The following is a 20,998-nucleotide window of genomic DNA, read 5'->3' as shown; positions in this document are numbered from 1 at the left end:
CTTTGGACGATATCCCACTGGGAGCCAGTGACGTCTATCATATAAAGGGGTAACATGATCCCTCCTAATAGCCTACTCCTTGCATTCTGTACCATATGCACCCACTTAAACAAGGTCTGGGACAGATCCTGGTAAACAACATTACCATAATCCAACCTGGACATCAGCGAAAAATAGAGGACCGTATGGAGCACTTGTTTCATCAAAAAAGTGGGTGTACCTCCAGCCACAGTCTTAAAGAAACAAATCTCATTCATACTACATGGGAGACCTGCTTATCAAATTTCAATCTTGAATCCAACCATACCCCCAAATACATGGGATACAACAAATGGCCCACCAGCCAACATGCTGCTGTTTTATCTACATTTAATATCAGATGATTTTGTTTCATCCAAACCTCCACCGCCTCCAAACAATCCTGCATAGCAGTTAAGTCTGGGGGACGTGGGGAAAGAAAACCCCACCAGTAACATATCATCAGCATATACATAAGCATGCCATGCACTGCAAACTGCTGAATAACTTGCATTACAAGTTAAACAGCACCGGTCACAGGGCTGACCCCTGCGGGGTCTACCACAAGACTACTGCTAGGGGCACCATTTTGAAGGCTGCGCTGGACAGGGCAGAAGTGACTGGGCATCGCTCTTGCCCAATTAGTTCCTCTGGACCTCTTGTTATTTTGAGCTCTATGGCTCTTTTTCTCCTTTGTGTGGATCATGAGAAGAGGTTTCTTCTTACTTTTTATTTATTACCTTTAGTTTAGCCTCCCATCTATTTTTGCCAGTTGACTCTGTACTACGGATTTTGTCCTCACCTATATATATATATATATATATATATATATATATATATATATATATATATATATATATATATATATATATATATATATCTGCCCCTCAATTATATGGTAAACTGTATTGTAGAAAAGCATTAGTATCATAGCTATGTTGTTTGAATGTTCTAATGTGTGCTTATTAGATATTCCATTATTATTATGCTGACATCATATTATATCTCTGTTATTTGAATTTCAGTGCTGTTAAATCTGTATATTTTTGATCCTGTTTCATGGTAGTCCTATTATTAGGTTTCAATTTGCTGTTTTCAAGTTTCCCTCTTTCATTGTATTTATGTTTATACTTGTACATTTTACCTATTGTTATGCTTTTAATGATTTGATGTTAAACTGTACCTACTGTATGCCGCCTTAGGTGAATTTCCTCATAAAGGCAGTTAATAAATCCCAGTAAATAAATATTTTGTCCCCTTTACTGTACTGTGCTTTTCTTTCAAGTTGTTACTTGTATATAATTAGTAAATGAAGTACAAAAACGTGAAAAAAAGGGAATAAATGTGCAAACGAGGTAGAAATGGGCTGAAAGGATGCAAGTGTCATCTTTCTTACGTGCCGATGCTCAGAAACTGCCATGGTAAACCAACAGCACAAAAACTGTACCACTGGAAAGGCGCAAAAACCTAACTTGCCAATGCTCAAAGGAAATGATATTCAAATTATATGTACACTGCAAAAGTGAAAGCAAGGAGGGAACATGCTTGGTGCGTGTGCAGAAGAGTTTCACGGTAAGCTCAGCTCCAGCACGCATGCATCAGACAAACCCAAAAGTGAAGCACACATTTGGCGTCTGTTTTCTGTACCTTTAAATATAAGCATTTCAATTTTTTTCTTTTACTTGGAAGGCTTATATTTAAATGCAGGAAACATGTGCCAATGTGTGCTTTCACTTTTGGGATTGCTCTGGCTCGCACACATTCGTTTCTCACTACCAAGCGCTTAGGGGCTTGCACCGGCTTTCTTCTGCTTCCAAATTAAAGAAAAATTGGCAGAATTAAAAGAATCATGAGAAATGCTTTCTTCAAACACCCTAATGCCTGCTCTGACCTAGCATTATATTTTCAGCGGTAAGGGTGGCTTGCTTTTGGGCGCTGTTCTCTGAGCATTGGGAGGAAATAGGAAATGACCTCAACATCCATTTGACCACATTAGCATGCTATTTGTGCTAATCTTTGGTGTGCTCATTGTCTCCCACACTAGACCCTCTGAGCATTCTGCGCTCACTAATGCAGAAGCTAGTCTGGCGCTAATGGCTTCTAGCACCTGTATTTACTTCTGAGCATGGCAGTGGCATAGCTATGGGTGGGCCTGGGTGGGCACAGGCCCATCCAATCTTGGCTCAGGCCTGCCCTGCTGCAGTGACACACTGCTCTCTTCCCCCCTCTACTCTGCGGCGTCCCAACATCTGCACTCTGAACCACTTCCGTCCCCAGTGTTGGTACAGGTGTCTTCAGTGCCTGCAGCGATTCATTATTGCTGCCTGCACCGGCCCCTCAGGCTTCCATCTGCCGCATTCCGCCAGACAGGAAACAGGCAATGACATCAGTGAGGGCGGGACATGGCAGATGGAAGCCTGCAGGGGCAGCGCAAGCAGCGAGAATGAATCGCTGCAGGCACTGAGGACGCCTGTACCGACATCGGGGAGGGAAGAAGTTCAGAGACAGGAGCGCAGATGCCGGGACGGCACAGAGGAGAGGGAGAAGATGTGGGGGTAGGTGGAAAAAACCCTCTTATGTTCTTAAAAAAATATCTCCGGGAAGAAGATATTCATGGTGTGTGGTTGGGGGGGGGGGGAGGGGGCATGTGCGTGTGTAAGGATCCATCCAAAATACCGAGTCTGGCTATGCCTCTTGAGCAGAAGCGGAGCCAGGTTGATGACGCAGGGGGAGCGAGAGCGGACTTCCACCGACTCCAGCGCACATTTTCAATGCAAAACATTGAGAAACAAATAGGCGCCAGTGCTGGCAGAACTCCATTTGGGGAAGCGGCCGCTCCCCTGGCACCCCCCCCCCCCCTTAGCTACGCCACTGCTCTCGAGCATTGGCCCATTATAGCACCACATCAAGAGTTTAGCTTAAAAGTGGATTCTTTAGTGACTGCACTTAAGCTACCAAGGTTTGCACTGATTCAGAAAGCTGTGGTGAAACATAGGAAGAGCAACTTTTAAAATAATGCATCTGGATACTTAGCAAATGCTGGAAACGATATACTGTAGCTCTGAGTACCCCTCACACATCTCCTCTCATAGATATTGAAGAACTCAGTATGATATCTAATTTACTGCCCTGACAACATTCTGTTGCAAGAAAATGACTCATACACTTGGCAATACCAGGAACATCACTGCTAAAGAACTATTCTTTTAGCAATTGAAAAAGACACAAAGCCACTCACTGCTGAACCTGAATTTCAGTTTTCATTGCCAACACATCCTATGATGCCCTACGTGCAATGCCAAAATGTTTCACATTAACTGCCGGATTCTTTATGTTGCGCCTTAATTTCCGCATGGAAATCAAAGCGTAATCTGTAACAAAGCACGTAACTTCATTGGTTAACTAGCTAATCTGCGCAGTCAATTGGATGTTAACAAGCAATTATCAGCACTAATTTGCATTAATTAAGATTGACGCACAGAACTCGCTAAGCGTATTGTGTTCAGTTTTGGAGGCCTTACCTTGCGAAGGATGTAAAAAGAATTGAAGCGGTGCAAAGAAAAGCTACGAGAATGGTAAGGGATTTGCATTACAAGACGTATGAGGAGAGACTTGATGACCTGAACATGTATACTCTGGAAGAAAGGAGAAACATGGGTGATATGATACAGAAGTTCAAATATTTGAAAAGTATTAATCCGCAAACGAACCTTTTCCGGAGGTGCGAAGGCGGTAGAACGAGAGGACATGAAATGAGATTGAAGGGGGGCAGACTCAAGAAAAATTGTAGGAAGTATTTTTTCACGGAGAGAGTGGTGGATGCTTGGAATGCACTCTTTACTGCAGTTTAGCAAAAGGTCCCTAAGAGGTCCTTGTACTAATCTGTGGTAGGGTGAACACACAGGTAGCCTGAGCCAAATCAACACTACCGCCCAGGCTGTGTTGGCATTGCTGCGCGGCAGCCGCTAGCGTGGCTTAGCAAATAAGGGGGGAGGGAGTTTGTAACCTAGGCCACCCTTCTCTTCCATTCCTTTCTAAATTTCTTTTTGTATTACCGTATTTTAAATTGTGAACTGCACATCTCTCATGATTTTGCAGTATGTTAAATACATTTGAACTATGAACTGTGAACTGTGAAGTAACTACCTGCTCTTCTACTAGATGAAGTTTTTTCATCTAACTAGACAGCTCTGTTCTGTGCAACAGCATTTCATTGAAGCATCCTAGGTTAAAATCTGAAATACATTATGGTTATGTGTATTTAAGAAAAAAAAGAAAGAAAAGATTGTTCTTGAATCTTCTTTTTTTTTTTGTGGAAAAAACATCTTCATTCTAATAAAAACTAAGGGGGACTTTTAGTAAGCCGCATTTGCATTTTTAGCTCGTGGTAGAAATCAGCGACGGTAAATGCCAAGATGTCCATAGGAATACAATGGACATCTTGGCATTTAACGCCAGCTGATTTCTACCATGAGCTAAAAATGCACTACCGCGGCTTACTAAAAGTCCCCATTAATAAATACATTTTAAAAATCTGAAATCTAAAACCAAGACAGGCAAATCCAACCATGACAGATGGCATGAATGAAAAAAGCAATGCAACAAGGAATAAGTAGGAGCAATAAGGTGATCTAATTGAATTAAGCAATATTAAAAGCAGAGGAAAGGCTAAAGTGGCTAGGGCTCTTCAGCTTGGAGAAAAGGTGACTGAGGAGAGATATGATAGAGGTCTGTAAAATAATGAGTGGAGTGGAACGGGTAGACGTGAATCGCTTGTTTACTCTTTCCAAAAGTACTAGGACTAGGGGGCACGCAATGAAGCTGCAAAGTAGTAAATATAAAACAAATTGGAGAAAATATTTCTTTGTGTAATTAAACCCTGCAATTTGTTGCCAGACAATGTAGTAAAAGCAGTTAGCGTAGCAGGGTTTAAAAAAGGTTTGGCTAGCTTCCTAAAAGTCCATAGACCATTATTAAAATGGACTTGGGGGAAAATCCACTGCTTATTTCTAGGATAAGCAACATAAAATGAATCGTACTTTTTGGGGATCTTGCCAGGTACTTGTGACCTGGATCGGCCACAGCTGGAAACTGGGTGCTGGGCTTGATGGACCTTTGGTCTGTCCCAGTATGGCAATACTTATATAGGTGAAAAAGTCACAAAACGTTCCATACAAGTAGCATTCAATCAATAGACCGACATATTTTGGTGTATCACCTATGTCAGGGGCAGGTGTTTCATTTTTCTTCAATATGGACAATCAATTTTGGATATTTATGGGAAGAGACCCGGAAGTCCAGGGGGTATAAAAAAGATGGGAATGGGGACACTCAAAAAGAGGAAGGAAGGAAGGAAGGAAGGAAGAGGGAGAGTTGGAAAACCAGAATAGTAAAGTCCCAAGAATTAAGAAACTGACCATTGAAGGAAGTATACACTAGCTCCAGGTGCTCATGAGTCTGGAATGACAGACATCATGAGCCTACAAACTGGGAGAATGTAATGTTACCTCAAAAAGCACCTCAGCACCATAAAAAAACAGCAAAGGTAACATTAACACTTTAAAATCTTGTGAAAAGCTAGAATGTACAATGGAGCTTTGGTAACAGCTGTTTAGATGTCAGATCCTAAATGTCTGGAATTATATAGTTCCAGCCATTTAGTTGTGTCAAGCCAAGGAGGCCCTTTTACAAAGGGCTTGATGTGCATCATTGGGCTTGACTTGTGGCAATTTGGAACTACCACCAGGCTACCGCAGGAGCCTGGCAGTAGCTCCAACTTCCAGTGTGCGCCATGTCCTGTGCATGTTTGTAGCGCCGGGGCTTACCCGGTGGTAATCACTGCTCGGTTACTGCTGGGTTAGCACAGGAGCCCTTACCGTCACCTAAATAGGTGGCGGTAAGGGCTCCCCCCCAGAAATGGTCGCGCACCAATCCCCGTGATTAGCGCATGGCCATTTCTTTTTTTTTTTTGTTAAACCCAGCCTTTCACCCGCTGCAATAAAAGGGGGCCTCAGTGTACATTAAAAACATACACCAGTGCAACTGCAGGCCCCCTTTTACCTCAGTTTGGTAAAAGGGGCCCAGTGTGTGTTGTTTTTGTTTTTCGTTATTAGCGTTTTGGCAGTAGCTGCTTTTAAATGGTTGAAAGTTATAGCTCCAGTTTAGATGTCAGATCCTAAATGGCTGGGACTGTATAACTCTATTAAGGAAAAGGTTTTTTCCTTTTGGCCATTAGTGCTTTGGCAATAACTTGTTTTGAAATGATTGAAAGTCATAGCTCTGGTTTACTTACTAGATTCTTAGAAGCTGGTACCATATAGCCCTGTGAAACAAAAGACATGTGTGCTTACGTCTTTTGCATTGCTGTTTTTTTTTTTTTTTTTTTTGCTTCTTCTATATTTTTCCACAGCTGGAGTTGTGATTTTATTAGGTAGATTATCCCTCTGTGGCATTTGAAGAGAGTCTGTTCTGTTGTAAGGGCATCATTAGGTTGCTCAGGTGTCTTCTGTTCATGTTCATTTTTATTTGATAAATCACCTAAGTCAGTGAATCTAAGCAGTTTACATGATTAAATGAATAAAAGGGGAAAATGGAGAGATAAAGACAGATACTGGACAATTCAAAAATTTGTGGAAACAATAGGGGAAGGGGGAGAAGGGATAATACAATATCCAGTGCGTATTTCCTAGTAAAAAAAGGTGCCGGTACTCAAATGCTAGGCCACTCTTCAGGGGTGGGGTAATCACTGAGGGACCCATCCCACAATAGCCAAGCCCCCTGCAACCGGTCACAGAATGTACAGCAAGGCAGAATTGGTGTGTACAGCCTCAGCTCTTTCATTAAAACTTGGGGTCCATGGGTCAATTTTAGTAGACAACGGAAAAGGTGCCAGTACTCAGTACCCCCAAGTACCCCCTCAAAAAAAGCCCTGACAATATTATATGAAGGAGAAAACTATTTTTGTAGCACCGGTGCTTACACGGTGGTAATCGGGCAGTGCCGTGCTCTGTTCAGTTACCACCAGGTTAGCATGGGAGCCCTTACTGCCACCTCAATGGGCGAGTTAAATGCTCACCCGAAATGGTCACGCAGCAAGTGGTTCACTTACTGCACGGCCATTTCTTTTCGACCAAAAGAGACAGCCTTTTATCTGCTGCGGTAAAAGGGGGACTCAGTGTGCATCAAAAACATGCGCTGACACTAACATGGGCCCCCTTTTACTACAGCTTAGTAAAAGGACCCCTTGAGTACAATGTGGCTTACTATATAGACTGAATGAAAATATAGAGTGAAAATTACATTGGTCTTAATACGCCGGATTGTGTAACAAGGATTAACAGATTAATAGAAGGGTTATAACAATGTACAATTTGTTAAAGACATAACTCAAGCAGAAGATAAGGTTGTCAATCAGTTAATTAGATCTAAAAACTTAGACTGTGAAGGATTTGTAAAGTGATGAGTTTTTAATATTTCAAATTGGATAGAATTAGAATAGGATCTAACAAAAGGGGTCTTTTACTAAAGATTACCTCAAATTATCTGTAGCAAGGCCCATAGGAATAAAATGGGCCCTGCTGCAGTTGACTTCAGCTAATCTTTAGTAAAAGATCCCCTTAGGGAGATATAGGAGCAAAAGAAGCACTATGAAGCACTACGTGTGTTTCTATATGGCAAAGGTATATGGGATTATAAAATCTGACACTAATCTGACTTCAGAAATGCAGACCTAAGTTTATTCCACCTTTCACCCAGTCTGCCAAAGCAATTTAAGCAGCCGCTGACTGGTTAAATCGCTTTGTCAGGGCTAGCCACTAATTTTCAGTGGCATTTAACCGGCAAAGTGCCGCTGAAATTCACGGTTAGCACCTAACTCAAAGCCAGCTATGTTGGAGGTGTTCCAAGGTTGGAGACAGCACTTGGCCGCTTGAATGCTGATATTCAGCCCTTAAGCGGCCAGGTTTAGTGTATAAATGGAATCACATAAAAGTCTGCCCTACTTCAATGTGCAAACTCATGGCCCGCTTAAGTGCTAAATATTGACTTAAGCATCTATTTGTTAGCTGGCTTAAAAACAACCGGATATTCAAAGTCGAAGCCCGCATTGGTCCTGGCTTTGAATATCCAGGAATAACTCCATCGGCAGTGAGCAAAATGCTCACAGCTGCTGGCTGAATATCAGACCCCTGGTATATATGATATGATTCATCAAGAAAATCCACACACACACAAAAAAAACTATATATCCAACAAGTGGATTAACTCTGTAATAGGAATCATTTGACCTACACATCCCAAAAAAGGGAAGAAAAAAGATCTCAGTGTTACCACTCAAGCCACCAAAGGTTTAAGGCATTGAGCCCAACACACCATCACAGATCAGAAAAAAACTCCACTAACTATAGTGTCAATCGATCTATTCCATTCCCAAAACAGAGTAAAAAAAACCACTTGTGCATGTACAGGTTAGAAAAAACAAATCACAGTCACTGTAATCCCAAACAGGTGAATATTTCAATCGACTTATCTCATGCTGACCTCAAACTGCATGTCTTCATATCTGTTACCAGTGAATCCTCAATATATGATACAGTGGCGTTCCTAGGGGGGCTGACACCCGGGGCGGATCACCGATGCGCCCCACCCCCTGGGTGCAGCGCCCCCCCAGAACAGCGCGATGCCCCCCGGCAAAAGAACCCCCTATCCCCTGGCGAAAGAACCCCCCCCCCCCAGGGTGCACGCCGCTGGGGGGGGGGGTGTCACGCGCCTGCCGGCTCTTCGTTTTCATGCTCCCTCTACCCCAGAACAGGAAGTAACCTGTTCCGGGGCAAAGGGAGCATGAAAACGAAGAGCCGACAGGTGCACGGCACCTTCCCCAGCGGCGTGCACCCGGGGCGGACCGCCCCCCCCCCCCCTTGGTATGCCACTGATATGATATAATAACATATGTATACTTGATCTTGAGCTCTCCTTGCCATTTCAGGGCACAGACCATACAAATCTGCCCAACATTGTCTTAATTTTTTACCTACTGAAGTTGCTATCAAAGCCTGCTCCAGTCCCACAAGATCTATTTAGCCAGACCATAGAAACTCCGGCACTAGCTTTACTTCCCAACTACTGGATTTACCACCTAGAAAAGTTGTTTTGATTCCATTCTCTTTCCATATAGGAATTATTTGTGCTTATCCCATATATTCTTGAATTCCATTACCATTTTCATCCCCACCACCTCCCACAGGAGGGCATTCTAGGTATCCAGCACCCTTTCTGTGAAAAAGTACCCCCTAAATTGACTATCCTGTAATCTGGAAGAGGGGAGGAGAGAGAGAGAGAAAATTCTGAATGGAGGTAGGGTGGAGATAGTGGCAAATGATGAAAGTGGGGAGGAGAGAGAGAGAGGGGGGGGGGAAATGCCGAATGAAAATGGGTAGGAGAGGAGACAGATGATAGAAGTGAGGAGGAGAAAGAGAGGAAATGCTGGATGGAAGGGGGGGAGAGGGGGGAAATGATGGAAGTGGGAAGGAGAGAAAGAGGGAATGCTGGATAGAAGTGGGGAGGGGAGGAGGCAGATGATGGAAGTGGTGAGGAGAAAGAGAGGGAATACTGTATGGAAGTGGGGAGGGGAGGAGGCAGATGATGGAAGTGGTGAGGAGAAAGAGAGGGAATACTGTATGGAAGTGGGGAGGGGAGGAGGCAGATGATGGAAGTGGGGAGGAGAAATAGAGGAAATACTGTATGGAAGTCGGGAGGGGAGGAGGCAGATGATGGAAGTGGTGAGGAGAAAGAGAGGGAATACTGTATGGAAGTGGGGAGGGGAGGAGGCAGATGATGGAAGTGGTGAGGAGAAAGAGAGGGAATACTGTATGGAAGTGGGGAGGGGAGGAGGCAGATGATGGAAGTGGTGAGGAGAAAGAGAGGAAATACTGTATTGAAGTGGGGAGGGGAGGAGGCAGATGATGGAAGTGCGGAGAAGAGGAGGCAGATGATGAAAGTGGTGAGGAGAAAGAGAGGGAATGTTGGATGGAAGTGGGAAGGAGAGAGGGGCAAGCTGTAGGTAGACACAGTCACAAGAAGGAAATTGAAGACTGGATAGTAAGAAAGAACTAAATGTGGACAGAGGCAGAAAATAATATCGAAGAAAGCTGAAAGAAAAAAGGAGGAGAGAAAAATGACAAACAAACAGGAAATCCTGGCAATAGAGATAAGAGAAGATGAGGAAAGTAGAAACAAGAGACTGGGACCAACACAACTGAAACAAAATATGTGGCCAGACAACAAAGATAGAAAAAATAATTTTATTTTTAGTTTAAGATATAGTAGTGTAGTAGCTGTATTAATTTTTTGTTTTATTTGTAGTTGTTAATTTGTACTGTAGTGAATGGAATATGTCAGTTTTTGAAATTTACATCTGCTATCTTTATAGCTCTACAAAGGGAAAATATTTGGTTTTCAGGTGTTATCCTACATGGGGCTTCAGCTGAATTTTTGTCTATATATTTTATTAGTTTATGGTCACTGTTAGGGGTTCTTTTGTTGGACCTAGGGACTAGTGCGCTATTTTCAATGATGTCCTTTTATGTGCTGCATGGCTGGTAAAATGGGTGTGGCTACTGTGGAGGTGTGGTTACTATAGGGGTAGAGACCCCTCCCTTAAAGTTGGCCCTGTATGAATACTGGTACCTTATGTTCTAAGGTTATGTAGGACCAATTTTCTTTACGAGATCTTAAAGGAACCTGTTTTTGCTTAGGAAGAAGAAATGCAGAAACAGCTTTTAATTTTGAATGTATTATCCAATATGCCAAGTAGAAAATTTTAGAAGGGGTGAGTGCCATCCACATGTGTAAAATAGTGGTTTCTACATGTAAATGAGCATACATGTGTAAGTAGTGATTTTAGATCAGCTGTTTCTTCTATGTGTATACACATGGCAGGCACAGATTTCAAGGGGGTATGTTCTTGGCATGGTTTAAATGGACTTTAAAAATATATGTGTATTAGCAATACACATATTCCTCACAAAATGTCCCCTCTGTCATTTGCACCTGTTCTGACTCATGCATGGGTCATCATTTGGGTCTGGGCTTTGAAGGAGTTATTGAGGGACCAATAGTATTTACTTCTCTGGTGTTTAAACCCACCTGAAAAAGGTTTCCTGGAGAATGGCTCCTTAAGTAACTCTCTTTGGACATGCAGTTTTGCAAAGTCTGACACTTACACACTTAGCTAATCAGGTGACAAAATCTGCTGCTTAAATATGTACATGCTGTCATGTGTATTTACAAGGCCTCAAATGATTTCACTCTTTTTTTTTAATGCACTTTTTGTTTATAAAATGACTATATGAATTTCCACATCTGACATTACCAGTATCAGATTCCTTGCATGATGAGGTTGTCTCCACAATAATTGTTTTTTATTTGTTATATAAGATTGTTTATTGTATATATCATTTTAATAGTTTGTGTGTGAGGGCTCCATCCTATTCACCATTGGCCTTCATTTTTCTCCTTCTGTACAAGTTGTAAATATATATCTTGTGAACCACTTAGGTCTGTTTGCCGGAATTAGCAGTATATCAAATAAACGTCATAGATTGATACTGCTGCTTCGTACGTATTATACAAAATACTCTGCATAAGTAGTGATTTAAAAAAAAAAAAAAAAGCTCTAGTTCTGGTCATCCCATTTCAAATAAGATGTAATGGAGTTAGAAGACATACAGAGAAAGGGGATGGAATGACTCCCCTATGAGGAACGGCTAAAAGGTTTTGCTTTTCTCCCTGGAGAAGAGACAGGTGATGGGAGATTGATAGAAGTCTATAAAATAATGAGTGGAATGGAACAGGGAAATGCAAATTACTTATTTACTCTTTACAAAAGAACAATGACAAAGGAGTATGCCTTGAATTTTACAACAGTTTACAGACAATATTTTACAGTCAACAGAAAATTAAGCTCTGGAATTGTGTTACTAGAAGATGAGATAAATGTTAGTGTAACTGAGTTTAATAATGTTTGGACAAGTTCCTGGAGGTAAAGTCTACAAAACATTGTTATGGGGCACTTGGGGAAATCAACTGGTTTTCCGTGAATAAGCAACATGGAAGCTGTCTACTTTTCAGGATATTGCCAGGGACTTGTGATCTGGATTAGCCATTGTTCAGTTTATGGACCTGTGCTCTGACCCATCATAGCAATTCTTATGTTCTTATATTGAGCAAATTGGGTGTCCTTTTTCCAACTTAGACAAAATTAAAACTAAAATCTGTTTTCAAGGAACAAGCAAACTGTGCATCCAAAGTTTCTTAAAACAACAGTAAACCTCTATTCAATAGAGCCAGAAAAGCTTACTTCAGCTACATCAGGGATCCCCAATATTCATCCGGTTCTGGCATGAATTTGTTTGAGGGGCTCACTCTGTCTAGTCAAATAGTTACTTCTAAATGCACTGTAATCTTAGTAATAGCAACTTGTATTGAAGCCAAATGTTTCTTAAGAGATTCAATAGATTCTTTTTCCATCTTTATCTCAATAACTTGAGTTTATAAATTAATACTTTTCTGTAGTTTCTCTGTGGGCTGAAGTCCTAACCTAAGGTTAATGTCCAAAGCAGTTTGTAATGCTCCTGAGAGCAAGGGAGATCCAGAATCCTTTCCAACTATGTTGAAGACAAGATTCAAGATCTTTGGTCAACGTATGACTCCCTTCAGGGATTTTGACTGCATTTCTCCTACCTCTACTGATGGACCTGCTCTGCTCAAATAAACTTGATGCTATGAGAGATCAGAGGAGCTCACTGAGCCATGTTAGATAACGCTATATCTTCCACTGATACCCATAATGCAGCAGTTTATCTGTAGGGCCCCAATGGCTCTGTATAGCGAATGACTGGGAATGACTGTGCCATTTTAGTAGCACCAACAGGGGTGAGAGTGAGGCATGTTCCAAATGACCAAGCAGTAAAAGCATAAAAAATGTTTATTTGCCAGAGTGCTGACTCCAAGACCCTACACAGGCCATGTTTCAGTGCAGAGCCTTCCTCAGGGCTCATAGGCAGTGCAAAACAAGTCTGCTTCACAGAGATGCAAATTGAAGAATATCAACAATAACCTGGAGTGGTGTGCACTTCAATGCATCACAGCCGGGTGATTGTTGATATTCTTTCAATCTGGTGGTGCTGCTTGACTTTTTTTGTGAGATTTGTGAGGATCCCTCCTATTTTCACGATCTATATCAGCAACCAGTAACTGAATGGACATTTTGGGTTGATTTTTAGCTGTGGTGCTCAGCATTTTGCTGACTGCCACAGGTATTATTCCCAGATATTTAATGCTGGGTCCTATCTAGACTTTGCATCAAATATCTGGTTTTGTGGAGCTGGCTAATGCATAGCCGGTTAAATCCGATATTCAGCACTGAACTGGCTATGGGTTACTGCAGAAAGATAGGCCTGTGTCTTATGTGGTCCTGTTTATGCGGTAAATCTTGCTGGATAAGTTCTGAATATCAGCACTTAACTGTCCAAGTACTTACTCTGCCCCTGGAACGTCCTCCCCCCCCCCCCCCCCCCACCCTCAAATAGCCAGTTTTCACTTAAGTGCTCATTTTCAGTGGTGATAACCGGTTTAGCGCTGCTGAAAAATTAACGGATAGCCCTTAACACGTGATTTAACGAGCCAGGAGCTGTATCTGGCTGGTTAAATTGTTTGAATATCGCCCCCCCCCCCCCAATTGATTTTTGTAAATTTCAGAATTCTTTCCCCTGCTCTACTAAATTCTAGTTAGAGCTACTGATTAACATTTCAGGGAGAAACAGAAGTTTTAGCAAAAGTAACACAGTCAGTTTCCTCTTAGTTAAACTTTTAGTTGTGGAAGACAGTTGCTGTCCAGTGTCCTTTCTCCTGTCCAAAGAAGCGAGAACTACCAAGGTATTCACCTCACTCTGTTTCTCCCTATTTTTCCCTGCTTGAGACCAGCATCTCCCCCCCCCCCCCCTTGTGTTTAGCAAACTTTGTACCACCAAAATTACAGGAGATGAGGAGTTTGAAATTTTATCATCTGCTACTCATCATGGAAGACAAAAAGAAGCAGAAGAGATCAATGGGAGAGAGATAAAAGAGGTATTAACCAGAGAGAGGTGAGGAGATGAGAGAGTTGGAGCAAAGGGGGGGGGGGGGGGGGGAAGCAAAAGGATCCAGGTACACAAGGGAAATTCACTAAAAAGTAGTTTTTGGCTTCTCACAGAGATTTTGTGATGAAAACTTCAAGAGATCAGACATAGAAACAGGATTAAGTTTATGACTGCATTGATTGATGTAAATCTACATATGTTGGAATATCTGTGAACAGTCAGAATGTTTTTTCTGTATTGAATGTAAGATAAGAATTAGCACAGGGTATATCCGAGTCTCCATCAGTGAAAGAGATAGAGCCACCTGCACCAAGACTCAGCCCTGCACAATAAAGACATAGTAACATAGTAAATGACGGCAGAAAAAGTCCTGCATGGTCCATCCAGTCTGCCCAACAAGATAAACTCATATGTGCTACTTTTTGTGTATACCTTACCTTGATTTGTACCTGTCCTTTTCAGGGCACAGACCATGTAAGTCTGCCCAGCACTATCCCTGCCTTCCAACCACCAGCCCCGCCTCCCACCACCGGCTCTGGCACAGACCGTATAAGTCTGCCCAGCACTATCCCCGCCTCCTGCCACCGGCTCTGCCACCCAATCTCAGCTAAGCTCCTTAGGATCCATGAAATAGGCAGACAGGCATGAAATACGGCTTACATATCTACAGTATATTATTATAATTATTTTGGCCAATATTCATTTATTTATTTTTATTACTTTTGTACCCTGCGCTTTCCCACTCATGGCAGGCTCAATGTGGCTTATATATTATATACAGGTACTTATTTGTACCTGGGGCAATGGAGGATTAAGTGACTTGCCCAGAGTCACAAGGAGCTGCCTGTGCCTACAGTGGGAATTGAACCCAGTTCCCCAGGACCAAAGTCCACCACTCTAACCACTAGGCCACACCTCCTCCGATTAGCAGGTGTTGTTAACTGGATAAGTGCAGGTAAGCGGGATATATGTAAGCCACATCAAGCCTGCAAATAGGTGGGCAAATGTGGGATACAAATGTAACAAACAAATAAATATTTAATTGCACTGAATGAATAGTGCCACTGAATATTCCCTCTGACCACCTCAGCGCTATACTGCCAGGGCCCATAGGCACAGCATGGGCAAAGCCAGAGGTTATCCACTTAACAGGGATATTCAGACCACTAACCAGAGAGCTAACTGGAAAAGGTTGTCCTAACTTTTCTGTGTTAGCTATTTGGTTAACAGTTGAATATTCTTATTTCCAGATTCATCCATTAATTTAAATATTTATATACTGCTTAGAGTAAGTGGTTTACAGTTTCATTTTACAGGTACTGGGTCTGTCCCTAGTGGGCTCACAATCTAAGTAGTACATTGTACTGCTGGTGTACCTGGGGCAATGGAGGGTTAAGTGACTTGCCCAAGGTCACACGGAGCTGCAGAGGGAACTGAACCTGGTTCCCCAGGATTTCAACCCACTGCTGACCATTCAGACAGTATTGGGAATTGAACCCAGTACCCTAGATCCACAACCTGTTACACTAACCATTAGGCCACTCCTCCACTCCGTCTCCATGGAGATGTTCAGCATTGGCCGGTATCTGGATACCAGTGCTGAAAATCCAGTGGTGTTTTCAAAGATTCTGACTGCTTTGCGCTAAATATTGACCTCATATTTATAGAGGACAATTTTATAAAGTGGTGCTAAATGAAGGGAGCACAATGGGGCACACTTCACCCCAGCTCTGTAATGGCATTGAGGTGCATCTAACCTGTTACAGAATAGAAACACAAAGCGGCGTTGGCTCCCTGAAATTTAGGTGCAAACACTTATGCCAGGTTAACGGTTGGCATAACTTGCCATGCCTAAGTGTGCCATGCAGTGAACACAGCTAACAATATTCTGTAAATTGCACATGTCACATGGTGACATGCCCATGACATGCCTATGCTCCGCCCACAGGTATGGCCCACTTTTGTTGTGCACTATGGACTGGATTCAGTAAATGGAACTCAGAATTCGGCACTGACAAAAATCAGTGCTGAACGGTATTCTAGAAAGGGCTTCCAGGATGGACATCCTTATAGGACAGTGCGTAGCACCAGGATGCACGTTCAACTGTGGGTGCAAGGATTTACATCAACCAGGTGTAAATCCCCGAGTGCACATTGGGTGTGAATCCTACTACTACTATTTAACATTTCTAGAGCGCTACAAAGTGTACGCAGCGCTGTACAAACACAGAAGAAAGACAGTCCCTGCTCAAAGAGCTTACAATCTAATAGACAAAAAGTAAAGCATTTAAATTTAAAATATTTAAGCAGTCAAGCACAAGAGAACAGTCAAAGAAGGACTGAAGATGTTGAAGGGTGGTCAGTGTGATTAGGTGTAACTCTGGTTGGAGTAGTGGGAGAAGGTGATAGAAGAATAGAAATGGGTGAGGTAAAAGTAATGAGTGGGTTGATAGGGAGGTTATATAAGACATGTCACTCTAGGGGTGGGTGGGTAGAGGGGTAGGGTGGGTGGGACTAAGTCTAAAGCAGGAGAAGGTTTTCTCTGCAGCCTATCTGTGAGATGGAAAATGCTCTCTGAATCCGCATTATTCTATTACACTGCAAGCACCTTAAGGGAACACCTTGACCCACCCATGTCCCTCCCATCATTCCATCCCCTTTGCAGATCCTTGCAGAAATACATACATGCTATTCTATAAACAGGTGGTGCATAAGTGTGTTTTCACATGTATCTGCTGTTTCTGCTCCACTTTGCAGCCATTAGGATGCTGTTCCATACAACTACAAGAATGTATTTCCTTCTCCGATTATAACTCCAGCTCTCAGAATATACTTTTTTCACATATAGAAGATGGAGCCTAGAAGAAGATTATGCACTGACAGCTTCATCATTTCTATATACTAGTGTTACCATCACTGTTCCCACCATCAGACCTTGGAGCAGCCTATACTTTCAGTGGGTGAGAGTGTATGGAATGGTTGGTTTGGGAACCTCTGGTCTCTGGTTTTTCTTTTCTTCAGGCGGTAGGATCTAGCCTGCCTGTTACCTCTGTGCATCTCAGCTCCAGCCACCCTGCTCTAACTGTATGTCTGCATGTGGCTTGTACATGTGCAAGGCATACAAATGCATGAAGGGACAGATGGTCAGAGCCTCCACAAAAGGTACTCTAATGTTTTTGCAAAATGTTCCTACAGAGAATCTCAAAATAAATGCTTGAAATAGTATAATGAAGTCAGCAATTTTTTTTTAGCATATAGGGTAAAGTCATTGTTGAATTAATAAGAAGAAAATAAAGGGACCCTTTTACTAAAACTTGGCATGTGCTAACGGACTTTAGGGTGTGTTAAGGACCACATGGTCCTTAGGAGTAAAATAAGATGTGCAGCATTTAGTGCAGTGGTTCCCAAACCTGGTCCAGGAGGCACCAGGGTCAATCAGGTTTTCAGGATATCCACAATGAATATTCATGAGAGAGATTTGCATACACTGCTTCCAATGGGTTTGAAAAAGTTTTCAACAATTCCTGGAGGAAAACAAGGGACATGGCCGTCTTTTTAGCAGCATTATTAAAAAATAGCTACACAAACATTCATGTGGAAGGGCAGCTTGGATGTTAGTGCAGTGGAATGTAAACCAAGGGACCAAGGTTTACATCCTACTTTAACTCTTTGTTTTTGTAATTGTGAACCCTCCAGGAACAGAAAAATACCTACTGCACTAGAATATACACCACTTCAACAGCCTTCAGGTTTACAAGTGTCTTATATATTTAATTACAGTAAGTATTTTTCTGTTCCTCGAGGGATCACAATTTGAAAAAAAAAAAAGCTGAAGTTGGATTTGAACCTGGGTCCATTGGTTTACAACCCACTGTACTAACCACTAGACTCTTCCTCAGATCTGCTTCCTGCTTCCTGATTTTTTAAGAATGTCCATAATACCTGAAGCTGCCATAGAGCCTGGTATCCCTTTCTGCTTTCACTTTCAAGGGATAGGGAGGGGGACAGCAATCACTGGGGACAGCTGCTCAATCAGAGCACTTTTCTGTAATGTGGATGTTCCTGAAACAGGTCCAAATAAGGACATCCTTCTTTTTAGACATGGTTGTTTCTTCCCTTTTGGTAATCGCTGTTGGATGTCCAGATTTTAGGACCTCCCTAGTCCTGCCCAGAACATCCCCCTTGCTGTTTTGACATACTGCAGTGCTGGGTGTCTCTATTTTGTCATTGGAAGCCTGTTTTGGCTTTTTGAGATGTCCATATACTTTGAAAATGAGCGCCATGGTGTTTAGCATTTAATGTGCTACCTGAATGGAAACAAGGTGAGGATAGAGATACAGTGGTGGAAATAAGTATTTGATCCCTTGCTGATTTTGTAAGTTTGCCCACTGACAAAGACATGAGCAGCCCATAATTGAAGGGTAGGTTATTGGTAACAGTGAGAGATAGCACATCACAAATTAAATCCGGAAAATCACATTGTGGAAAGTATATGAATTTATTTGCATTCTGCAGAGGGAAATAAGTATTTGATCCCCCACCAACCAGTAAGAGATCTGGCCCCTACAGACCAGGTAGATGCTCCAAATCAACTCGTTACCTGCATGACAGACAGCTGTCGGCAATGGTCACCTGTATGAAAGACACCTGTCCACAGACTCAGTGAATCAGTCAGACTCTAACCTCTACAAAATGGCCAAGAGCAAGGAGCTGTCTAAGGATGTCAGGGACAAGATCATACACCTGCACAAGGCTGGAATGGGCTACAAAACCATCAGTAAGATGCTGGGCGAGAAGGAGACAACTGTTGGTGCCATAGTAAGAAAATGGAAGAAGTACAAAATGACTGTCAATCGACAAAGATCTGGGGGTCCACGCAAAATCTCACCTCGTGGGGTATCCTTGATCATGAGGAAGGTTAGAAATCAGCCTACAACTACAAGGGGGGAACTTGTCAATGATCTCAAGGCAGCTGGGACCACTGTCACCACGAAAACCATTGGTAACACATTACGACATAACGGATTGCAATCCTGCAGTGCCCGCAAGGTCCCCCTGCTCCGGAAGGCACATGTGACGGCCCGTCTGAAGTTTGCCAGTGAACACCTGGATGATGCCGAGAGTGATTGGGAGAAGGTGCTGTGGTCAGATGAGACAAAAATTGAGCTCTTTGGCATGAACTCAACTCGCCGTGTTTGGAGGAAGAGAAATGCTGCCTATGACCCAAAGAACACCGTCCCCACTGTCAAGCATGGAGGTGGAAATGTTATGTTTTGGGGGTGTTTCTCTGCTAAGGGCACAGGACTACTTCACCGCATCAATGGGAGAATGGATGGGGCCATGTACCGTACAATTCTGAGTGACAACCTCCTTCCCTCCGCCAGGGCCTAAAAAATGGGTCGTGGCTGGGTCTTCCAGCACGACAATGACCCAAAACATACAGCCAAGGCAACAAAGGAGTGGCTCAGGAAGAAGCACATTAGGGTCATGGAGTGGCCTAGCCAGTCACCAGACCTTAATCCCATTGAAAACTTATGGAGGGAGCTGAAGCTGCGAGTTGCCAAGCGACAGCCCAGAACTCTTAATGATTTAGAGATGATCTGCAAAGAGGAGTGGACCAAAATTCCTCCTGACATGTGTGCAAACCTCATCATCAACTACAGAAGACGTCTGACCGCTGTGCTTGCCAACAAGGGTTTTGCCACCAAGTATTAGGTCTTGTTTGCCAGAGGGATTAAATACTTATTTCCCTCTGCAGAATGCAAATAAATTCATATACTTTCCACAATGTGATTTTCCGGATTTAATTTGTGATGTGCTATCTCTCACTGTTACCAATAACCTACCCTTCAATTATGGGCTGCTCATGTCTTTGTCAGTGGGCAAACTTACAAAATCAGCAAGGGATCAAATACTTATTTCCACCACTGTATAGTCATATTACGATTAGAGCAAAAATGAATTAAAAAATTGAATACTATCCAGTGCATGTTTTCTAGCAAAAAAGGTGCCGGTACTCAAATGCCAGCCCACCCACCCACAATAGCCAGGCCCCCTGCAACCAGTCACAGAATCTATGAAAAGGCAGAATTGGTGTGTAGAGCCTGAGCTCTTTTGCTATAACTTGGGGACCATGAGTCAATTTTAGCAGACAATCAAAAAGGTGCCGGTACTCAGTACCCCCAAGTACCCTCTCAAAAAAAGCCCTGACTATGGCGCTCATTTTCAAAAGAGAAAAACATCCCAAAAGCGGCACAAAGCACCAGATGGATGTTTTTCACAGAAAAACATCCAAGTTGAGATTTTTGAAACCTAGATTTGAGACGGTTTTCTCTGCAGTTCATCTACTACTACTACTACTACTACTACTACTATTTAGCATTTCTATAGCGCTACAAAGCGTATGCAGCGCTGCACAAACATAGAAGAAAGAAAATTTGGGTGTTTTCCTGGGATAATGGAACAAAACAAAAATGTCTAGGGAAAAAATTGGGACTTTATTTACCTGGACCAGTTTCAATAACAACTGAGTCACAGAAAAGTACCCTAACTGACCAGCTGACTACTGGAGGGATTAATACATGACCCCCCCCCCCTTAATCCCCCAGTGGTCACTGACCCTATTCTACCCAAAAGATATGACAATGATAGTACATACTAGGCTCTGTGACAGCTTCAGATATTATGTCCATTCCTATTAAAGAGGTAAACTGGTCCCAGGAGTAGGCTAGTACAGTGGACTGCAGAGAAAGGGACCCAAGTCCATATCCCACTCTAACTGGTACATGTCACAAAATGCCTAGAAACCTACCTGGGGCTACCCCGTGGCCACTTAGAGGGTCTGT

The sequence above is a fragment of the Microcaecilia unicolor genome, chromosome 2 (genome assembly GCF_901765095.1).
Source record: "Microcaecilia unicolor chromosome 2, aMicUni1.1, whole genome shotgun sequence".
Classification (NCBI taxonomy): domain Eukaryota; kingdom Metazoa; phylum Chordata; class Amphibia; order Gymnophiona; family Siphonopidae; genus Microcaecilia; species Microcaecilia unicolor.
The sequence above is the reverse complement of the archived record's forward strand: the minus strand, read 5'-3'. Positions refer to the sequence as shown.